We start from the raw sequence: 15,152 nt of genomic DNA on the forward strand, positions 1-15,152 counted from the left end.
TGTCCATTTATTTTATTTAACCAGCCAAAAATCACTCCTTAATAAACGCCTCCAAGTTTTTTTTTAACGAAAACTTGGTCGTAATTCTATCGCGCACATTTCGGATTTATATAGGGTCAACCGTTTTTCATCCATATCTCTCGCAAAAATACATATAAAACTGTCCTACTTATTGCAAAAAGTGTACTTTCCACACACAGTTAAATGTATGGATCAGTTTTAAACGAAAATTAAATTATAAATTGGATTAAGATATATGTTTTTAATTATTTCGCTAATATAAAGATACAATATGCATTTTAGAAATAATATGCCTTGAAGGCATTTACAATAGGAATAAATAAACTGCTATCTAGTTTTTATGACGAAAAAGAAAAATGAAAAGTTAATCTTTTACAGTTTTCAATATCTACCGAGACTGATGTAGATATTCAGGGTGCGCAGTGACAAATTAAAAACGCTTTACAAAAATATTTCCAATAGGATCGAATCGATATTGCGTGGCAATGCGATTAATTTATAGCCTACTATCATGCACTGGCAAATCTTTTGTGCCTCTAAACTTCGCGTACGAGCTTCACTATTGATCGTGAGAAGCGCGAGCTGCAAACGTGAAACGTAGAATAAAATCCAATGCAACCACGTTTCCCACGGTACGTCATATTGAAAAGTCATACCCGTGGTACGTGGAATGCGTAGCTGCGACGTTGAAAAATACGTCGTTAAAACAACACATCTAATGAACATCGGCTCAGTCAGATAGAAATACGCCATATTCAAATACAAGAGTAAAAATACAAACTCTTAACAATAGGATATGCATGTATAAATACGTATATGGTGTGATGAAGTGAATGAAACAGCTTTTTCTCATTCGGAAAGTTCTAATGTACTAATGTTATTATCGTTAACGCTACTTATTAAGAAATAAGGAACGTAAAATCGTATGAGGAATAAAATATTTCCAGCTGTGTTAAAAATATGAAACAGTGGTTTACAAACTATTGAGAGTATACCTAACATTATCTAGTAATAGGTGACAAGAAATTCTCTAACAAAATATCAATTACTTCGCTAGCTCTCGAATACTATTCTGACATATCATTACATCGAATACAATAAACTCTTGGAATTACAAGTGTTTAACACACATATCATCATCACATATCATAATTTTACATTAATTCGGATGTTACATTTTGAAAATTATTACTTTACATATAATGGCCCGATATTTCAAATGTGAATCATATTCCGTTGGCACATCGTGAAACATCACTGTCATGGATCGTTTCGTTACCGAAACGTTACGTTCACGCGAAGTACTCGCCGAAGCTGCTCGAGTACGTCAGAAACTACACAAGTGTGCACACTGAGTGTATAAAAGTTTTAAGTCGAGACAGACAGGTCGGTCGACGGAATTTCCGGTCTCTAGCGGCTGCTGCTGTATTCTTGCTTCCTTTTCTTTCCATCGTTTTTATCTCTCTCTCTCTCTCTCTCTCTCTCTCTCTCTCTCTCTCTCTCTCTCTCTCTCTCTCTCTCTCTCTCTCTCTCTCTCTCTCTCTCTCTCTCTCTCTCTCTCTCTCTCTCTCTCTCTCTCTCTCTCTCTCTCTCTCTCTCTCTCTCTCTCTAAAAAAAAATCCTTCCTATACGTATATATCTCTATACATAAATATGTGTTCCAAATATACATACGACTGTATTGTTGTATATGGGATCGTCTACAGAGTGTCTTGGATTTCGATACGATAATAAGAGAGAACAAAAAGTGGCCTAATACGTTAATACTATTGAATAATTTTCTTACTTTATTCCTCTACGGATTTATCATCCCGCAAAATTGATTCGGAAAATGATTTGCAACACGTGAAATGATTGTGGACTTAATTCACACAATTCAGGGGCTACATATAGAAGTAGAAATTCGTGAACCACGCGGTGAAATATCATGGTCCATTTTTGTCGTACTTTCTTCGAAACCAGTTCTCTCGCCGAAGTAGCGTCGAATCAAAAACATCCCGCATGTGGTGCGCGTACCGGCACGTGTACTATGCGGAAAAAGCACTAGGAAGATAGACTCATACGAGCTGGAAGCTCTCACAATGGCATCCCGGCACAATCCCTAGCACAATGGACACAGATCGCGAGAAATCACGCTTCTCGTCGCCAGTTCCTTCGGCGAGTGTTCAACGGATATGTACGGAGTACCAAACCTACCGCGTAACTTCGCACTGTACTGTAACTTCTCTTTAGGGAAACTTTGTTGGGAGATGTTTATCCTTTATACATCTTCATTTCCGCAAATTACAAAACTGAATATGTTTAAATAGCGATTAAGCTTGAAGTTAAAATTTTATTATTATAATATTTAACTGTAACTAGCCGAAGAGCAGAGTTTGTAATCTATCTACATTTTTAGGCTTAAAAATATATTTTTACATAAAATAATTTTAATATTCAAGCTGATTAAACTTTTCGCAAACTTTAATAAAACGAGTAAAGTAATGATTAATTTCTAGGAGAAAGTTTCATAGGAGATATAAGAAAAACTTGCTTAAATTCAAATTACTATACTGTTCATATAAAGTTCTAAATTATTCAAAGAGATAATGTTACTCCCTTTCTCCCTCTCCCCTCCTCGGTGAAAGTTGTAATACTTTATTTTTATTGTACAGTCTGCGTATACACTTGCGTAAGCGAGCATGTACATGTACGAATGGTATGTATCAGCGGTACCGGGTCGATCGGCGGAGTTAATTGCTGGCTCGTTAATTACTCGTTTGGATTTAGCCAGGAAGTATGACGGTGGATATAGCGTGGGCGCATCAATTCTGCGTCGGAAGATCTAAATTCATTAAGCTCGATTAAAAACGGTGAGAATAAACGGCTATTCCGACCAAATTACGTAAGAGGTAATTAACGCATCATGGTGTCGACATAGCGCATTTAGGCACTAATCACCGATTCTATTGTTTACGCGGATATTAAAGTCTTTAGATATACATATATTAAGCCAAAAGCGCAAGATATAACGTAAATGTTTAATTAATGACACTTAAGTAAAGTTTGTGTTATTATATCACACTATGCCAACAAAATATTTATTATCATTATTGTTGTTATGTTTATTCTGATTTTAAGCTGGATTAGTTATATATACCATTGAAATTGGGTGGGTATTATTAGACTAAATATAAGTGTTGTGCAAAATATTTCTAATAATATTAGAAATAGGTTATAATAATAGAGAATTATTATTTTGTTACAATATTTTATCATGATGAATAGACATATAGACATATACAATTCATAATTGATATGTAAATAATTTAGTATTATTATTACACGAAATAAAGACTTATACATATATTTTTATATAACCTGATGCTCTACTAAACTCTACTTTGTTTTTGAAAAAAAATACAATTTTATTAATGGCATAAAACAAATGGATGTGACGACGAATAAAAAATTTTGTTGAAATTACAATGAATACTGTGTTGCATTGATAGATAGAAACTTAACAATGCAAAACTCGATGACTGTTCGCGAAAAATATGTCGAGTAATTGTCAAGAAAAGGAAAAACGACGACTAATAAGGTATCAGAAACGGTACGCGTTCGACTTCCTCGTTATCGTTACTACGCCGATAGCAGAGTGGAATCGAAGTAGTAAGAGGATAATAACGAGTTCTAAAGCCCACCGATAAATCGTTCCGACATTTCTTACCGTCGCCGAGCGTCGGAAAAAGTTTCAAGTCGACGACGATGTCGTCGGCGAAATTTTCCTTCGACGCGGTGTTGGAAGTTGCATGTCGGCCCAACTCGTGAACCAAAAAGTATCGGCAATTCCTCTTGGAGTACCTATACAAACGGCTCGTGTCCGACAAAAGTTTGTTGAATAATCATGCAAAAGTTTATTGAATAATGTTTGGGTAACACGAAACGGCATGCTCGCAAACTTTGCGTGAGAGTGTCGCCGAACCATAATTGGTCCGTGTTCCTAAGGAGTTTTGTTGTCCGAAACAAAGTAAAAACAAATGTAAAACGGATCCTAGACACATATCACGTATGATGCAAAAAGCAACGTAATAATTACGGTCTGTCTGTTAGCGAAATGTATTCTGAGTATGCTAAACGGTATGTGTAACTGTAAAGCGTAAACTGTCTTTCGGTCGCACTGCAGCAGCCATTAATGATAGCTTTTGTGGTACTAATTTTAAATTGATTTTTTTCTAAATAAAAACTCAAGTAAAATTTATTATTTTGTATTATATTCAACCATATTTAATATCTATAAAATATTATATCAATTTATATTGGGATTAGATTTCTATTTTTTAAAATCTATTTGGAATTAATAAAAGAAGATTCTGTTATTTGCTTATATTTAAAGCGGAATTCTTATTAATAAAATAAAAATGAATGTTTGCTTAAATACGTATCCATTAAATTATCTCTAAGAAAAAGTCGTCACACTTACCGCCTTACCTATATTTGCACATTAATATGTTTCTTATTTTCCTTGATAATACATGTGTTTGAGAAAGCTAAAATTTGCATAGTTTTATTACAGTCTCTAGTGAATTTACTTTCATTACCTACTTTATATCTTGTATTCAAAATTATTTTTATCTCATGGTTTGACGTTGGTTGTTGTGTATATAAACATAGCTCTTACACAATTTGCACTTCTCCACTTCAGCAATACATCGTTCTTCAAGCTCCCGAATCAAAATGGAAATTTTTATTCTTGTCGCGAGTAAATAAAAAAAAGGAAATGTTACAAACGGCTGACACGCACACTTTCGTTCGTTATGTATTTTTACATCAGAATGTACGACTAAATTAAACACGTAGTTCCCAGATGGGAATGCGCGTATTCCGTTTTCAGAACGTGCCGTGAAAAGCCTTTACAAAGCAAAAGAATATAGAACGACAAATACAGAGATATTTATTTTTCAATGAGATGTCGTCTGTGGTAACAGTACGCACTATGCAATACAAAAGATATAAACCATGTCCAAAGCATAAAGAATGGGAAAAACACAATTATAACTCACAAAAGCACACAAGATGATAACGATACTAATTACAGCCATGAAAGCGAGAAGATTAACGTGATCTGTGTAATTACTATTTTTTTCAACAAATTGTAAACTTAGATATCATTATAACCAAATATATTATTGCAAATATGATAAAATAAATAAGTAAATAAAATGATATTTCTCAATATTTTACTGTTGTTCGATCTTGATACGACTGTTTTGCTTTGATTTAAAAGAATAGGTGAATAATGTTTTTTATCAAAATTAAATTTTACATGGGAAACATTCACTGCAATGCGACTCTTTGTGTATTAGAACTTAGAACATTGAATACTGATTGTTGTTTTAAAATGTGCTGAAGAAAAGCTAATTTATCCATGTAATGTAGTGAAACAATAGAGAGAGTGAAACAATAGAGAGATAATGTTTTAATTACTATCCTTTTAATGTTTTAAATTACTATCATTATTTTATTTTATTGCTGCAATAAATTCCGTTATCTTGATGCACGGATCACGGGACCGCATGTGTGCAACATGCGAGTGATCGCGATAATTGCGTAGGGATATGAACGTGGTTGACGGCGACCGTGGTAGAGGTGAGTAGAGGTGAGCAGAGGAGAGAGTTCCTTTGAGAGCGTATCGCGCCCGTTCGCAGATACGACGACCGTCGGGTAGTCCGCTTTGAAGACAAGTCATTATAATCAAGTCGAGTGCAACTTAGTTAACGGTATCAAACCCTAGTCTCGATGGCGCCTCATATATTGGCGCGAGAATGCGATGAACGAGACAACCGACGTGACGTACGTTACGATGGTGATGCAACGAACAGCTTCGCCTTACGGCAACGAGACATCGGTCGCGTGCAAAGTTTCGCCATTATCCCGAAGCATCCTACCGGCGAAGTGTCTGCACAAAGCTCGATCCCGTTATACGTCGATTCTAACGTCGCTAGCGTCAGATCGTTTCGTACATATAATGACAGAACGACAGACTTTATTCGAGCGAGTTCTAAATGGCTGTCACAATTTCTCTTCGCAATATGCAGTTCTCTTTTGCAATGTGTAAAAACTTTTCAAAATCTATTAATTCAAGTCTATTTACTTAAATCTATCGAGTGAAAGTTCCTTCGATACAATTTTTATGTAACTTGCTATTGTTACTACTCATAATAATAAAATAATTGAATAAAACATAATGAGTTTAAAATATATCAAGTATATATCTTTGTCAGTGAGAAAAGTTTAATAGAGGAGGAAAGTAAGACGCTCTTGCTTTATTAGTCGCAACTTTCCCTATAATATTAGTTGATACATATTTTACAGTTCAACAAGAAAGATAGATACTATTAACAAGATATAATTTATGATATACGTTATATACACGGAATAAAGAAAATGCTTGTTGTTCTATGAAATATCTATTAAGTTGGTGCAGAAGATAGATATTCCATAAAATAAATTGCGGAGGTGCCAAATAATCTTTCTTTCAACCGTCACCTTTTCTTTAACTTTTTTTTTATTAAACAGTACTAACTAAAGGTTAAAATTAAAAATTCAACGTTATCGCGATAATGCTAAGGTTAAGGTCATCGGAAAGGGATCTCCTAATAATGCATAATTACCGAAAATTATTTCGCACAAAAGGAAAATATTAAAGCAACTCTAAAACTTTATAAATGGATGATGAAATGAAAAAGCGCGAGCATAGAAAATACTTTTACTTCTGTTCATACTTTTTACAAAAAAGTAGATATTTCGATACATTAGCGAGTCTCGAATATTTTTATATACTAATTTTATATAACAATTACAATTGTTATGATATCAAAGCGAATATCGATCCATTCGTGCTCCAATTCTTTCGTAATCATTGCTTCATCTTTTGTATTCTCTTTTGTTCTTGAGAAAATATCGGTAGAGAAAAATCTGTTTCATCCCCTGCCCAAAGGACAAGTCTTCCCCACTTCGTTTTATCGACGTCGTACCACTGTGAAAAACGACGCTCCGACGTCAACAGGATTTTTAATCTACCACCGGCGTTCAATTTCAAATATCGATGTCATATAGGTGCAAACCAAACAGGAATGCTTTTACCATCGATATTATCGCTTTTGTTATTACGTCACGTCAATGTATTTGAGTCTTAAGATTGTTTTGCAATTTTGCGAGTTTTAATTGACTAAAAAGTAAAGAACATTAGTCAAAATTAATTAAACAGCTCTTGATACTTTTCTATTAGAATACGCTATAATGTGTAATTGAATAGCTTCTGCAATCAAAATAATTCTTATTAATATTCCGTTTTAGTGTAACGACTTGTTTGAAATTCGAGCACTTAATATCTTGCTAATTTGTCATATAGTAGCTTAGAAATTATTCGATTAGATAGAATGTATATCTATTATTGTCTTATTTTCTATAAAAAGTTATAAAAGAGAACAATGTATTGGCATTATATCATTCAATTGAACCGTTCGACTGGCCTTATGTACAATTTTCTCTACGCAAAATCGATACCACTCTGTTCATGTTTTATTAATTTATATTGTGCTGAAATGTCGGCGATATTTCGACATATAAATTATTGAATTTACCTCGTTTTGTAGAAATACCTAAAATACGAACTAGTGAACGTTGTAAATCAATGTGCATGATCGATTGCGCGATCTTTCATCGTATAGCGCTGAATTTTGCAATTCATATTTTAACCACCTATATTTTTTACGACAGAGAGAGAGAGAGAAACAAAATTGAAGTTGGTTTATCATCGGGCACAGACACAAAAATCATAGCAAAAAATCTGTTACGAACAACCGCCGCGCGGCAGCTAAAATCGAGGACGGTCGATCCTGTCACTGACTACCGGTCGATTTTATGAATCGCGTCGTAAATATTTGTTGTTACTCGAAAGCATCGTCGCACGATAAAAATGCAGGTGCACGATTGTTCAGGACAAAAACCTCGACATTGTGCCACGGAATCACAAATATAACTTCCAAAATCTGATGAATATTATTTCATTCGTGACGGGCGCGGTGCCCATTGAAATGCCGACCGGAATAATGAAATGCGAATCATAAATGAAAACTGTCCCGTGCATCCTGAAGTTTATACTCAATCCCATTAATTTGCCGCAATTACTTGCCGAGCTTTTGTGTCATAGAACAAGAACAACCTGCCGTTCAAACAATAACGATGCTTATTGTTATTATTGTACCGATTCGTCGAGAAATATACAATGCACGCCTATCTATATTAATTAAATATTATTAAGTCATTTATATTTATTACTATTATCGATGTAGTAAAGGCACTAATACGTCACAATGTTACAGTTACATAAAATCACGTCTTCTCATGGAATGTGTAAACTATCAATCGCATTTTTATACGAGTTTTTTTTTAAATAATATATGTTGACATCATACCCTTGTCAAAATGATATAAAGCTATTTTGGATTAGCATAAGCTTAGTGTCACGACGATCAATCGATCTTTCGACTAGACACGACGATAAATGGATGTCTTTTCGATAAGATGAAAGGAGAGATGGAATGTTCAATCTTTGACATCGTTATTTTAAAACAATCTTTTCTTTTGGACAAGATACTGTTCAAAATGACTCAAAAGACTCAAGAGACAGGCGATTTCGAGTTTTTATTAAATCAAATGACTCATACAGTTTTTTTTTTTTTTTCACAATTCGAGGAAAATATCAAGCTTTGAATATATCAATGACGAGGTATGATGGACTCAATTAAGCGTTTTCTTTAATAATAAAAAGTATATTTTTTACAATTTATTATAATTTTATAAATTATTCTTTACACACAAATAATTATAATAACATTATAAATTTAAAAAATGTTGTTATGTTATTATTCGCGGAGGAGTAGTGAGAGGCGCGCGCGCGCATGCTCGTAATAGATAATTTAATATTTAATTTATTCCATAATGAGGAATTTTGTAGTATAGATGTAATGCCAAGATAATAAAAATGTTTTGATTAATTTTATTATTGTTGCTTTTATCTGAATTGTCACAAGATAATAGAGTTAATTTGGATAAAATAGCAACTTTTATCAACATCCGTCCTTTCCAACTACGAGTTTATTTTAGCTGCAAACGTACAGTAATGAATTCTTGAGGGAAGAGAAGGTCGATCGATAAACGCGCCAGATGAATGCTTTCTACGCGTAGGGCGGCGCCGACTCCTGAATCTCGATTCAATGTAGTATTCTGGCCGCGAATAAGAAACGGATGACGTGAGCAGGCGATCCATAATGTTATTTCGAGATTGGAAATGCGACATGAAAAAGAAGAAAGTGGCGAATGGTTTGAATACATTTGCGCTTCAAATGCTATTCAAATACGCTGTTGCATTCATAAAATCTACCGTAAAGTTCTTTACAAGTTTTTAAGCTTTATGCTTTCGCTAAAAATTTATGATGAAGAAGACGTCAGACATCCTGATGGCAAATGAAACGACATTTATAAATATTATTGACGCGATTGATAATCGGTATAATGGTGGAAGAAATAATGCTAACTGCGCGCTTGAAAACTAGCCTACTAGAAACAAGAGTTCTAGTAAATTAATGCTGCATTTATTGCTGTATAAATTATTGCTATATTTCTATTGTTTGATATATACGACAAAACATGTTAATTTTTATACACCATTTAGTGATCCTAAAAAATTAGTTTTAGATGTAATTATACATCTACATTATATATAAACATAATACGCAATACTGACTTTTATATTTTTTTTACTTGCATTTTCATAAATGACAAGTAACAAAAGAGTATCTCTACGCACAATCAGATCTTTTATTATATAACTGTCTTTATTTTATGGTATTAGATTTTATACAATTTGTCTGTTTCTATATTGCTGAAAGATAAAGGTCATATCATATTGAGTAAGAAAGCTACAAATTCAAAGACAATGATGAGCGGAAAGGAGCAATTCCCTACGGGCGCGGGCCGTCGCCGCGCCGTTTGTTTATGCAACAGAATGATGAGAAAAGTGGTTATTAAGAAAGAGCAGGAGGATTTCTTGTGGCAGCGGAAGGGCTGCCGACATTACTTACCTACCGAGGGTTGAAAAAGCGGATTGAGGCTATCAGAACTGGGTGGATGTCAGAGAAAAACCGTGTGCCGCTATCGGAAATTAGGGTCTACTAGGGGAGGAGAGAGGTTAATAGACACGTCAAACTGCCTGATAAATCGTAGCAGCACAGGACTTTGTAGCATTCGCATATTTGACCTTAAGGCTCCGCGCATACTTAATACTTAATACTTTATGCTTTATACAGATAACAAATGGTCATTATTTTTTATTGTACTTCTTTATTTTATATTGCATCCGATGATTATTAATTGTAAGTTGTATAATTAAAATATGAAAGTTATACGGCCAATCTTCGAGCAAAACAACGAATGCTGGATGTTGGTTTAATATATAAATAATAAAATTTATTAAATGACGAGAATGACAATCGTTTCGTTTACGTTTCGACTTAACTTAAGTCTTCATCAGAACATGCTGGGTCAAACCGATAAAATTACGCATATCGCATAATTAATATTAATCGTGTTTGTTTAATCGTGTTTTCCGATCGATCCGTGCACATTTTCTATTTTTGTTTATATCAGTCTTCTATTTATATCCGACGCGGACCATCTGCTAATAAATATTACATTACAATTGATAAATGTAATATTTATTACAATTTCATTTTAATTTTGTTTCTACAAAAATATGCCAATATGAATTAGTTAAATTTTTCTATAAAACATTATATTAAAATAACAATCATAAATGATTATTGTTATCTAGCGTCGTCTATCTTCCACTTGAATTTGCTTTTACATCTGTAATATCATTCATCGATTTTGGAATTATTTTGTGATCGAGATTGGAAGACAGACGACGGACTAGTCACTGCATGATAAATTACACCTCCCTAACCCAAACTGCGAATGGCTATTTCGCGTAAAATCGGGCACTTCCGAGACTCAACCTCGCTCGTGAAAGCTCTTCGTGTTTGGATGGTTCTAAGCGAAGTGGTTGGTCGTGTCACCGTGTTAACGATTAATAAGACGTTTCGCAAAGCGCAACTCTCAAATGTTACATTCAAGCATTCTACTTGTAACATGTTCTACTAGGTCATTCAAGTACTTCCACACATTCTATATAGTTTTACAAGTTTTACAAGTTACAAAACAAGTCATTTATCATTCTCAGACATGAGATTTTTACAAGCAGAAAATACAGCCTTCAATATAACGTTTTTAAGAATTTCAATCGGGTGGCATCTCTTACTATTTTGCGTTTAACTTTCAAATGGAAGATAAAATGTGACAAAATTAATTTTAATTATTGCTATGTATCAAGTACGAATTAATGTTTAAATATTACTTGATGAATTTTTAGGTAGTAATATTAAAGTTATATGGAGAAATTTTATATATCATATATTTTTAATGTTAAGTTTAGCATTGAAATATTAAATAACTTTCATATTTTAAAATTTAATGGAAAAAATAGATTTTATAATAATAGGTTTTCATTATTTAAAAAGTAAGACAAAGTAATATTAATTGTATAAGAATGAATGCATAAATAATTTTTCGAAAAAGTAAAAGAAAATATTATATGTACCTAAAAGAAAAATAATGTCTCGTTAGTTTTCTTATATTTTTGATACATTAATATTTGTACGATTGAAAATTGCTGATGAGTACTATTCAGTCCAATGTTTACAATGCGGTTTATTATATGAATATATTTATGTGCAGCTGCATAATAGAGTAAAGGAAGTCTTTGCCAGATAACTGCAAATTTTATTATAAATATGTACTTTCTATATAACTAAATATATAACTTTTTATGAGTGTCTTATTTTAACGATTATAATTTTTTAAGATCTTCTTGAATTATTTAAAGATTACATTATTGCGGCAGAGTGAAAGACCTAATGCGTAGCATCAATACATTAAGATTAATATGTCAATGTGACATATATCCTATTACATGTTTTTGCGGGCGTTCTTCACAAAGAAAATCTTACGATCACAAATGATTTCGACCCGTGCCCGTAGCATTCTTATCGCGCACTCTGGGCATCCATTCCTGAGGGATTAATTCATCGAGTCTCTCAAGAGTGCGCCTGGCATGTAGCAGGCGGCAGGCGCAATATACCATTATAGAAAAATATGCGGGTGAATTTGCATAGCGGATCTTTATTGCCGAGGAACGCCAGGCTTTATTATCGCTATAGGAGCTCGAGGTGCCGTAGCCGCGTCGTACTCTTCTGCCCATTACTCAGACTGTCATAACATAACCAGGGTACAAGTTGAAATATGTGGTCGGTCGCGCCTCGTCCACGTTTCTACGAGATACACGCGACGCCGCAAACGAAGAAGGAAAGGGAATCACCCCTAACAGACCAATTTATTATCTATACTTCATAGGGATCTTCCTGAGTCAACCTCGCCACCTTTTTCCTACGCTCAATGAACTTGTCGAGTATTTTTTATTTGTTTCCCAGTACCTACATTCGCCTGTATATGCATGCAGTATCATAAATTTTTGCGAGTTTTATTTCACGAATGGTGTTTATATTCCTGGAGATAATTAGCTCTCTCATTGTGTTTTCATGCGTTTGATTTTGTCGTCACACATATACCTACACATGATTTTTGCATACCATTATTTTTCACAATTCTTGTTTTATGAATATTTGCGTATCATTTTGCTAATTATCTCATTCATATTATACAATATTTTTCATTATATTTTCAGTTCTTATTTTCATATCGTTTGTATCATTAATAGGACAAAATTGTTAAAATAAATGCGTTTTTTTATTTTGAATACAAACAAAATTTTCTTTGAAATATCAAAACTATTTTTTAGCAGCAATAAATTTTCACTTGCAATAAAAACGCGTTTCTACTTTACTTGTCAATAATATTTTAAACCACTTTTACTTTTCAATTAAATACGCTCTCTTGATTATTATACATTATATTATACATTATGCGAGAACACTTTGCCTTTTTATTAAACATGTTTGGTTATATTTTATTATGCTTTAAAATTATTTTGCTTCTTAATTTAACGTACTCGACGATGTTTTATTCTCTCTGATACTTAAAAATTCTTCTGACTAGCCAATGTTTATCGACCCTTGAAGAAACGCGCAGAAAGAAACAATCTCAAACATGAAACAAAACAAAACCATTTTTTTGTACAATTATTTTGCCGCATCTCAGTACGGTTTATACTTAGATTATTATTTTTATTAACCACAATGCTCGCGTACAATTGTTATCCAACAAACCGCAATGAGATAAATTAAATAATGTGTATGAGAATATGTGATATGATATTATAGTTATTACATAAATGGGCATATTTATTTATTATACTTCTCGAATGTAGAAACGATTAGTCTTAAACTAAACTATCATTAGATCATAAGTCAACGATATTGACGGATTACGCTTCGCCAAATTACCCATGTAGGTTTGATATATTCGACTAATGTGTACATACTTGGCTCGCGAATCATATGTGCGATACTCCACGCGGATGCACACGTAATGAGTAATACCCACTTTAACGTAGACGCATCGTCGAACGACAAGGACCAGAGGGAATTATCTCGTCCAATGGGGATGCTTTCAACCCGATTGGCTCGGCATTTCTCGACGCGGGCATTTCAGACGTTCGAGCTACTGAACTGTGATTAATATAGTGTTCCCTCCACCTCGTTTCGCGAAGATATCGCGAAGAAAAAACTGTTGCTCTGGGAAAACTGGCCCTTAGTGACGCAGTCAATTTCAAAGAAAATATTATTTTACTCTGCCGAGAATTTGCTGCATTCCTCCCCGCTTCACGCTCAATTCTTTCTCTTTCGCCATTCTCTCTCTTTCTTAGATTGAGTCCTCTCGATACAGACCAATGCCGTTGCATCGTCAGCGTAACAGGCTGGAAGGAATCTCCGGTATATCACGAAGTAACGGAAATTAATTACCAGCGTTCGCTTGAAAACAGTAATTTGAAAATTTATTCGTGCGAATAATATTTAACTGCCATGGTAATATTTGTAGCATATCAATTGCGAGAAGTAGCAAATAGTCTATTAGAATTGTTCGTAATACCGATTTAATTTAACTCGTTTATTTGTATGACCCCACTTTGTATACATATATATACGTGTTTGTATAAAGATTTTGAAAGAGACATATTTATCTTAAATTTCAAATATATATCTTAACGTATGAAACGTACAAAGGTAATTTTTATTTGAGAAACATTGTATATCTACAATAAATTATTCTTATTATTTTTTTTTTCTAATAGGAAAGATAACGTTTTTTATAATACTTTTTTATTTGTTTTGTAAAGCTTTTGCAAATATATGATTTTAAATTATAGAGTATTTTACATACACAGTATCTTTTGAGATATATAATTGAAATTTTGTCATTAATCAAAAGAAAGAAAATATTAAGAATACATGTAATTTTTTCCCATGCATTTATGTGAGAATTATATTTAAATTAAGCGTATTGAACTTAAATGACGACATAAAAAAATTAGACCGGCTTACTTTTAATAAAGAGAAGAGGCACGCTTAATCTCTCATCGTAAAATAATTTACGCGTTCCTCTTTGACCCTACTTTTCATTACTATTGCATGACGTTATTAGTGTTATGTTTGAAAAATAAATTGCGCAAAGAACCTCGTTCTACTTCGAAAGTGCATTTCATGTCCTTACAGATTTCTCTATGTTTTATGAAGAAAAAAGTAACTGTACAGCTGCAAAAGGAATGGGGGGAAAGGTAATACGCAAACAAGAATTTTTTCACGATGGTTTTTCACGATATTGAGAATAATTTAATTTCTATATTAATCCGTACGTCTCATAGATGTATTATTTTGTCTATTACCGCGTCGTTTTATTGCTGCTTCTTTCCATTCCATTCCGTTTATTCTTTCTCTGACTTCATTGAATATATCCTCCCGAAAGCATCCGTTTATGTAAATTTAGCAATTACTCTCTACTCTTGAATTCGTGAG

General features: G+C 33.4%; 1 protein-coding gene across 1 annotated transcript in view; it reads left to right on the forward strand.

Moving 5' to 3' along the window:
* Window positions 1-15,152, forward strand: part of LOC139773039 (uncharacterized) — a 291,846-nt gene that overhangs the window by 201,913 nt on the left and 74,781 nt on the right. The gene's annotated exons all lie outside the window — the stretch shown is intronic.

The sequence above is a fragment of the Temnothorax nylanderi genome, unplaced genomic scaffold, assembly GCF_030848795.1.
Source record: "Temnothorax nylanderi isolate EJ_2023f unplaced genomic scaffold, tnyl_v1.0 TNYL_tig0056_pilon, whole genome shotgun sequence".
Taxonomy (NCBI): Eukaryota; Metazoa; Arthropoda; class Insecta; order Hymenoptera; family Formicidae; genus Temnothorax; species Temnothorax nylanderi.